This window comes from Anneissia japonica, unplaced genomic scaffold (genome assembly GCF_011630105.1).
Source record: "Anneissia japonica isolate Jap-2015-1 unplaced genomic scaffold, ASM1163010v1 scaffold1889_len2455224_cov183, whole genome shotgun sequence".
Classification (NCBI taxonomy): Eukaryota; Metazoa; Echinodermata; class Crinoidea; order Comatulida; family Comatulidae; genus Anneissia; species Anneissia japonica.
The window spans coordinates 604,841-613,035 of NW_022752980.1; the positions used below are offsets into that span (position 1 = coordinate 604,841).

At 33.6% G+C, this 8,195-nt stretch overlaps 1 long non-coding RNA gene across 1 annotated transcript; it reads left to right on the forward strand.

The window, feature by feature from the left end:
• The first annotated feature begins 899 nt into the window (after positions 1 to 899).
• On the forward strand, positions 900 to 1,337 carry LOC117122531. Its single transcript, XR_004447723.1, has 2 exons — positions 900 to 1,011; positions 1,254 to 1,337. It is a non-coding gene; the product is annotated as an uncharacterized LOC117122531 (long non-coding RNA).
• Positions 1,338 to 8,195: the final 6,858 nt, after the last annotated feature.

Genomic DNA, 8,195 nt, shown 5'->3' on the forward strand with positions numbered 1-8,195 from the left:
GGTCGTTTGATGAGTGCACGACTCGATTCTATTCTGCAGAAATTATACTAGCACTAGAACACATGCACAGCTTAGGCATCATTCATAGGTAAGTTAATACCTCTTCCACATTTTATGACGTAGTGATAACCATTTTTCATTAGGGAAAGCAGCGTTGCATTTCCATTCTGGTTGTTGAACTTGTGGTCAGGTGTTCACCTTCGAACCACGTGTTGACCATTCTCGGCTGGTTGTACTTACAGTAGACATCCCAACTTGCATTGTTGACAGGCTGTGGAGTGGCTCAGACTATTATTTCAACACTAAGTTCAAGCCATAGAAGTGGCTTTCGAGCCTTGTTTTTTGGGTGATTTCAGTGTAAAAAAATTAAAACTTAAATGTAAAATAGATTGTTTTTTAAAAGTTTAACAAGAAAATTGGATTAGCCACATGAGGACCCGTGGTGGCCACAGTGCAGTGTCTGTCATGGCCAATAGTCCTAAGTTTATATTGTAAAGTGGTCAGTAAATATATTATTTATTAGATAAATCTTGTTATAGATGTATCGGAACACTGGTACATCTGAACAAGATTTGTCACATGGTGACAACCTTCCAGATTTGTCAAATTGTGTTATGTGCAACGATTTGTTAATAACTAAACCAGTTTTTGTATTCTATTACACTTATCAATATTTTGATTCAATTAAGGAAATTATTTAAAATGCCTCTAAATGATTATGTACATAATTTTTTCGTTTGTCGTCTTTCCACTCGCACTCTTCCATTCCTTCAACCTCTGTATATATTCCTTTCATTCCGACTTGTCGAACTTCTTTGTTTGATGTGATAATTATTTACCTCTTGTTTTACTTTTGCCTGTGCATGTTTCTTTTCGTCATTCTAAACAGGTATTTTGTATTTCTTTAAGGTACATGTAAGGAGCCTATACATTAAAGGAATGTAATATTTTAATCCATGGATCATAGTTGGGCTGTGTGTGATGAACGCTTCACAATCACCAATTATAGTGGTAAGATTTTGTCATCAAAATCCTAAATCTTAAATTATCATGTTGTAATTACCATCAAGAGATATTTATTGTTGATGAAGTTTATAATTATAATTTTTTTAATCAACAAGTAATTATTAATTTTTTCCTTTGATGTTGATATTGTAAAAAGACGTTAATGGTGATTATTTAAACATAGGCCTATAGTATTGTTATCATCATGATTTTATGAACTAATGTTTTTGATTTATATGTTTTTGTAGGTTACATACAGAGGGTATCTCCAGGTCACATTTTGTTGCCGGCTGTTCACTAAAGGAAATTTTATAAAATAAACTGTTTTGTACGAAAACGAAAAGGTGCACTGGCATAAAATAAACCATAAGTGACTCCAAGTAGAGACATTGGAGCCGGCCATATTAACTTACATTGAATAATGCCTCATTTTCTTTATTTTTTTTGAGTCATTTTTATTCTTATTTATATAATTTTTAATGTGAATTTTTCCTGTGCTATTCATGCTCTCTTTGAGAATTTTAATCTAAAATATTTTTTCAATAACATTTAAAAAATAATTGATAAAAAATAATCAACAATTGACTGTCAATTAATTGTATCATGCCATTTGAAATTTGGTATTTTCATTGTTGTGATATGGAATGAAAAAAGATGCTGAGACATATAATAATGGTAATAATAATATTGACAGCAATATTGATAATAATAATAATAATAATAATAAGAATTACAGCAAATAATTTTTATTATATGCATTTTTAATAGTATCAGTTTGTTTTGACTATTCATGTATAAATTAAATATTGAATTATATTTAGTTATTTTGATTATCTTTATTGTAAATCCTGCAGCTTAATAGATTAGTATTCAAATTAAAATGTCGGTGAGTCAAAGTACCTGCTTTGATAATCTGGTCTCTGAATATTTTATATTACTTCTTTGTAATATCACACTTTTACCATAAGATACCGAGTGATTAAATTGCTATAAATTTGATTTATAATATTATATTGAAGAGCCAATTATGTACTAAATGTTGCACTTATTCTACTTGGTGAGTTATACACTTTTTGTATTAGTAGTATTCAACACCCTACTTTTATGGATAAACAAATATGTTGGTATGATATATATTGGCATGATGATGTCATATTACACCCAATAAGGACACATCACATAAAATTTGATGGCGTAGAAACAGCTTCAGATGAGAACGAATAGGCTTATTTTACGCTATGGGATTTATGGATCAACTCCTAAGACTGTGCTAAGGAATGATTCGCCTCATTGATCTTGGATTAAGTTATCAAACAATTGGCATTTAATACGTTTTACTAAGCTGCGTAATTTTGATTGGAGAAGAACCCATTAACTTGTAAGATTGGGATAATTATTTGAATACAGTTGTTGATAATATTCAAATCCTTTCTCAGATTTACTCAGTAAATCATTGGCTAATCTGGAAGTGGGGAGGGGGAGGGGACTGGTGAGAAATGCGGTGCCTGTAATTCCCCGAAGCAAAATATCTAAGAATCTGTAACCGATTAATAAGATAAGAAACTGCTAATACTTTGAAGCTTCCATAAGGATATCCCACCTGTAGCCCTCAGACTGTTGGCCTTCGATTGCGCCTCATTGAAAATATTCTGAATATGCCCCTGTTTGGCCTAGGTTAAGATCAATTAATATCTGTAAAGATGTTCGACATCATTTGACAAGATATTTGTATTCAGATAAAGCTACCTTTCAATTATTGTAATAGTAACACACACTTCATTATGCAAATATTTGTAGGATAAAATAAAGAATACTTTTTATAAAATGTTGTTTGCTGTATGAAATGATTGTAATAATAATGATAATAAAGATGATGATGCATGATGATGATTCATGATGATGATTCATGATGATGATTTATGATGATTCATGATGATGATTTATGATGATTCATGATGATGATGTATGAATATTCATGATTCATGATGATGATGATGCTCATGATAATGATTATAATGCATGATTATGATGTAGAAAAAATAAAATTTAAATAATGAAGTAATATCATAATGTATACTATTGCTTCATTATTTAAATTTTATTCAAATAATGAAGTAATAAATTATAGGGCCTAATAACAATAATTGTAAATAAAAAAATAACAATTATTATCATTAATATAATTAATTTTTAAAGGTAATAACTGCAATATAATTCAAGGGCACAATGATAATAAAATATTTTACTTTGTTTTGTTGTTGCCAACTGTGCAATCTTAGGGTAACATTACTTACTTCAATTGATGGTGTCCCAAAGCAACTCATGAACATCGACGACCATAATTTATTCAAATAATGAAGTAATAAATTATAGGCCCTAATAACAATAATTGTAAGAAAAAAAAACAATTATTATCAATAATATAATTAATTTTTTTAGGTAATAACTGCAGTATAATTCAAGGGCACAATGATAATAAAATATTTTACTTTGTTTTGTTGTTTCCAATTGTGCAATCTTAGGGTAACATTACTTACTTCAATTGATGGTGTCCCAAAGCAACTCATGAACATCGACGACCATAATTGTCGGTATCGTTCTTCGTCCTCCATTTTTGTTAAATGCCATACCGTAAAATCTACTCCCATTTATTCCTTGCTGTTTTCAGACCATGCATTCCTCTTTCCCCTTCAGCCTTCAATGTTCGTACACATTTTGACACTTGAGCCTATTTGTCCTGATTCTTATAGTTTTTTTTTTGTTTTTTTTGCAGATGTCTTGGTAAAGTACCGTAATTCCTTATCTACTCTCATTCTTAAAATGCCTTTATTTGTTACTCTGTTTTTATAACTAATTTTTAAAATTCCAACGAAGCACAACATCTCAAAGGCTTCTATCTTCTTATTTGTTTTTAATTTCATCTGTAAATTGTGCAGCTCCTTCAACCAGACGGGTTCCTCTGCGATACTTGCCATCTGCCGACCGTAAGCCTATGGACAGTTCACCTATATTCACTTTTGCTTTTCTCAGTTTCTAATGATCTTATCAAGAGGGCATTTAGTTTCTATTTAAAAAGGGACAGCTACATTACTTGTAAAATTATTTTCGGTACTAATATAGCATTTGATTAATGATTACAAGTCAGTTTTTCTTGTCTTGTAACTAATATACAGGAGATAACGCAGTCATCCCAAATTTATGATCATTGATAATTTATCTTCTATATAATATGCATTCCAAATGTGAAAATAATCATATTTGTTATCGCTTTAAATTTCCTTATATTAAAAAAAAACACCCACTTGAAAAAAACGAACACTTCCAGGGAGGCTTCCACACACCTAAACATAGCTAGTAAATTAAAGATTTGTTTCTTAGATATTGATCGATCCTATGCCTATCCTGAAGCTTAGGGTAAAGTGCGCCGCACTATCATTAAGAAAATGCTGTGATAACGAATAGGCACTTTTGTATTTCAGATTGCATTCAGATTTTTTTTCTGTAAATAAAGTTCAACCGCATCTTCACTTTCTGTGAAATCGTTTTTAAAAGCAAGTGTCAGTGCTATCAAGTATCCCGTAGCGAGCGTCACAGTTCGACGCCGCTTTAGCAAAAACTAAAGAAAACTAAATGGGATATCAAAGTGGCACTTTGTATCAATGTATTCACTGTAAAGATGTTATATCGACGCTTGACTGCATTTCCTTAAGTTTTGTGACCTCACGAATAATTTTCAAAACATACCCAATCTCAAGAAAATCCAGACGAAATCTCAAGAATGTTAGACCTTGACATAGGCCGTGACATATTCATTTTAATATTATATGAAATAGTTTTATACATTTCAAAGGCCTGTCGAATCAACTTTACTGAAAATTGAGGAAAGTTTGAATCAATCTATTTCTATAGTCTGGATACATGAACCTATTCTTAAATATACCAAAATTGTACAGCCTATATTGTCTGTAAATCATCGAAACAGCTAATTTATTTTCGATCACAAGAACACTTAGTATATAATAATGTTTGCGGTACACCCACGTAGATAGTTCTGAAAATAAAACTGTTGCTGTTGGCTGAGAACAAAGGTTATCAACTTTCAGTAAGTTACAGAGTAAAGTAACTTCTGCATTCAAAGTTGATCGGCAGAAAAGCAGCTATTTATTGTACGAAATAACACTGTAACCACCTGATATGCCAACAGGTTAATAATGGGACACTTCTGAAATCCTCCTCCGTTGTAACAGCCCCATTGGGCAACAAAGTAATTAATGGGATCCCCCTGAAATCCCCTGCACTACAACAGCCCTGGCTATAGGTTATTAATGGAACACCACCGAAATTCCCACCGGCTGTATTTAGTGTTTTTTTTTTTTGTTTTTTTTTAGTGAAATTTGTAAAGTCTCTTTTATGGCTTTTATGTAAATCTTCTCATAATTCAATAAATTTTGCCATGACTTTGATAATAAAACCCGGAATGAAACTGTAACAGCCCTATTGAGCAATAGGTTATTATTGAGACACCCTCGAAACCCCACTTGGCAATAGGCTATGGGATAGCGCCACGATTTCCCCGTCCGAGGGCCCGACTGAAGAGGGCCGACGTCCCCGACGAAAGCAAAGTGGGCGTCCCAGCAAACAAAAAACGTTTTTATAACGTTCGCGAACGTTGTGGTTAGGTAGGCCTATGTCACAAAATAACCTTCACACAACGTTGTAAGAATGTTCAAACGTAGGTTGTAAAATTAGGTTATAAGTTCGTACATATGGTTCTAAAAAATAACGTTTTTATCTCCAAACGGTAACGTTATTGTAACGTTCTCAGAACGTAATATCGTTAGCTAGGGTGGTCGTGTATCACACATAAAATATTTTCAAAGTGATCTAAAAAAATATGACAATTTCGGGGTTTCAAAGGCTTATTTAATCAATGTTAAAGTGAAATTGTAGAAAATACATTAATTTTTTTTCTCCCCGACAAATTGTGGTTTTTCTCCCGGACGAAAGGGGATGGCAGCTCTTCCTAACATGGGGCCATGTCCCACAGCCCCTGCTGGCACCGCCCCTGGATCATTAATGGGACACCCCTGAAAATCCCCTTCGCTATAACAACCCAATTTGGTAATGAACACCCATGAAATTCCTCCCTCCGCTGTAACAGCCCCGAAATACCCATCCGCTGTATCAGCCCTGTGGTATAATCTTTAACAGTACGGGAGAATAGTTAGTTCAGGGATATGCATGTTCATATTTGTACTCGATGAGATTCGGACGTTCTAAATTTGCTTGAGTTACCGTACCCCACTGATAACAGTGAACCATTTACAGTGTACCTGTAAGTACTGCATAATCGTAGACCAAAATAAATGAGTCTGTTGGCTCTCTGGATAGAGAAATTATTTGTTAATAAATTTGTAAATAAATAAGAAAATATTTTTCATATAATTGTCTCTATTTTGGTATGGTAATGGTAAATGGTAATTCTGTATAATTATTTGTCTGGCGTCTTTCGCAAAAAAATGGTCTCAAGTTGCAGAGAGTATTCGGACCATGAACTATAATTATTGGGAAAAATTAAAAAAAAATAACTAATATAAACAGACAAGCCCTTCAGGTAATGAAGTGAGACGGCAGGCAAAAAATAGGGGTTTCAAAAGATTATTTAATCGATTTTGGAATCTACTAATATGTAGATAATACATGTACATTTTCCCCCGACGAATTGTGTTTTTTTTTCTCCCCGACAGGTGCCCTGCCTCTCCCCGCTACCCCTGTTATAGTCGTGTGAATGTTGGAATGTAGAGAAGATCGAAAGAAAATGAAAATCATACTATAATTTCAACAAGATAAACTTGCTAGTAGACCTATGTTTACTTTATGATTAAGTTGTTACTATTTATAAAGGTTAGCGAAACTACTATACAGAAATCAATGACCTTGATTTATTGAGTAATCACTCAAACACAAACTCAATATTCAATTATTATATTAAAAATATTATATTAAAAACAATCCTGATGATAAATTTGGCCTGGGGGTCGAAGGGTCGCGGCTGAGTGTCCGACATTTCAATCAGTGGTTACCTCTTCCCCGTCGGACGGGCCTGGACTACCCCTGTCGCCGAACGCACGATCAAAACATTTAAAAACTTAAATTGTTTTGCCTATCCAAATAATGTTATTTTGACTGCCTGCCAATCCCTAATATTTTGGTCTAAAAGCAAATTTTGGACCACACTAAGCCATAAAAACTCTCCCCGTGAAGGTTGCTGAACCATCACTATCATGATCCCGATCGTCACATCATAATGTCAATTGAAGAGGCTTAATTTATATTTACAGTATCATCATCATCGTCGTCATTGTCATTATCATAGCCATAGTCAAAAAAATTCTTTGGCAGAAAGGAGGTTTGATATTGTATTATCGTTGAGGCAGGAGGAGCTGGTTTCTGGGCTTTGGAGGGCCGCAAAGGGCTTAAATAAAACGTAAATATCATACATCTTGTAGTTTAAAATAAAGATACAATAATATAATTATCATACAAAGGCATATTCTATTGACAGAAGAGTTCTATACCTTTTGTGGTCTGCTTAAAAGGTAGGATGTTTTAATGAAGGGGAGAGGGTTTGCCCGAACGATAATTCCCCACACTGGCTACGGGCCTGCTTTTAGACTATTGATTAACATGTAAACATTAAGTTTTATTCCTGAAAATAACAAATTTTATATTCAAAACGTTGTGTTATCTTTATTCTTGCTTTTCGACTGTACAGATAGAATTGTATTGAAATTGCATTGAGTAAAGTATTTAGCTATTAGTTCAATTCCGGCCTTTTGATGAATATGACATTAATTCTTTACCAGTGGCGGATTCAAGGAGGAACCCAGATGGTACACACCACCCCTCCTAAATTTTTTCGAAATTTAAGTCTTAAGAGTGCCATTTCCGGCCATTCAGAGGTGCCATAATCATATCTTTACTCAGCCCCAACCATGGTGGGGCTGAGGCGGTATGTTGTAGACCCGCCATCCATGAAATGCCCGCCGTAGGCCCCCTCTAATCCGCCACTGCATGCCATGTTTACAGTTCAAATGAGATTACATAGGATTGTGAGCGACACTTACACTTCTATAATGTACTGTAAATATATAATTTGTAGAATGGAATAAAGAAGCACTTTAATAATA